Here is a 1,718-nt window from a genome sequence, read left to right as displayed (position 1 = left end):
AAAAAAAAAAAAAAAAAAAAACAACAAAAAACCCAAATCAAGCAAGACTAAGCTACTGTACTCATTCAGGTGAGAAACAGCAAGAAGAACATGTAGGGAGGCTATCCCAGAAGAGTCGGGGCTGGGGTCCCCTTGGGGGGCTGCCCTGGGGTGGGCACAGCGGAGGGGCTGCAGGTGTGGCCAGCACAGCTCCACGGCCCGACTGGACACTGTCCACTCAGCTCACCCAGCTGTGCATTTGATTCATGCAGTTTTAACAGCACACTGTTAATCAACCGCTGTTTATCTCTCCTAACAAAACACACGTTAGATAAATGGAAAAACACTTTTCCTGGATCAAGGAATTCTAAAACATGGCCTCTGCACCTTTATGTCTTCTGAGCAGCAAGCTTCTGTCCCAGTCATTGCCACCTGGTCAAAGGAAGACACCCACCCGGCTGAAGCCGAGACGGAGGACCAGAATACACCCTCACACCTGGAGGCTCATCTGGGGAGGACGACTCTCCTGAGAGGACCCGAGCCCACGGGCACCCTCCTGAGGATGCTCCAGGAGAGGACTCTCCTGAGAGGACCCGAGCTCCCGGGCACCCTCCCGAGGATGCTCCAGGAGAGCTCTGCTTGCTATCACACATCGGCTGTGCGCACATACCTCCTATTTAATGACTACTCATCTTTTAGCTTAAGAAAGTTCAGGAAGGAACGAACTCAGAAAATCAGCTGGAACCTCTGAGTTGTAAACAGCAGTCGACCTTGGTCTCACTCTGGAGTGAGTAGCAGTGACAGAACCCCCCCTGCAGGAACAGGAAGTTGCTTGTTCAACAGTCTCGCCTCAGCCCGACTGCTTCCTCTAGCCTGACCACGGGAAGAAAGGAAAAATGTATGCACTGAATCTGCTTTACATAAATTACAGCCTAACAGAAATTACTTTGTTTTGCTCTGTGTGCTTATAAATAAACATTAAAAAGGCAAGAGTATGCAAACTAGATGAGACACACAGCAAGCGCTTCCCAGTCCTGCGGGCTCTAAAGGGCAGAGAGCAGCTCCTCTGCTGCCAGAGACCTCTCCAGAGACCCTCTCCAGGGAGACCTCTCCGGAGACCCTCTCCAGAGACCCTCTCCAGGGAGACCATTCCAGGGGGACCCCCTCCAGAGGGATCAGGGGAACCTCCTCAGGGGGACCGTCTCCAGAGACCTGGAGGGAATCAATCAAAATCCAGGGACTGATGAGGGACTCCGGTTCACTTTCCCTTCATCCTCTAATTGAACAAAATGTTCTGCAGTCTTATTCCTAAAACTATTTCTGGTGGCCGGATACAATTTCCACCACTGACGTCTAGTGTTACGAACTTGGCTCCTATATATTCTCATTTAATAAAAAAAAACTTCAAAACCACCTTGTGATGTGTAATTTCCATTCTAAAGTTGGAACAATTCAGCTCAAGAGTCTGCCGAAGCTCTGGGTGATGACGTGTCAACTCAGGTTTGTAACAGAGGAACCACTGGGGCGGGGCAGTGACGATGGAGAAGGCTGTGCCTGTCTGGAGTGGGGGGCATATGAGAAATCTGTGGAACTTCCACTGGAGTTTCTGTGAACTTCAAATTGCTCTAAAAAAGTCCATGTAATTAAAAAAAAAAGGTCTGCTCCCCACTTGCCTCCCCCTTGGCTGGAAAATGAGCACGTGGCTCAGTAGCAAGCACAGCCCTCTGTCCACAGCACAG

The sequence above is a fragment of the Bison bison genome, unplaced genomic scaffold (assembly GCF_000754665.1).
Source record: "Bison bison bison isolate TAMUID 2011002044 unplaced genomic scaffold, Bison_UMD1.0 scf7180017862692, whole genome shotgun sequence".
In the NCBI taxonomy this organism is placed as follows: Eukaryota; Metazoa; Chordata; class Mammalia; order Artiodactyla; family Bovidae; genus Bison; species Bison bison.
The sequence above is the reverse complement of the archived record's forward strand: the minus strand, read 5'-3'. Positions refer to the sequence as shown.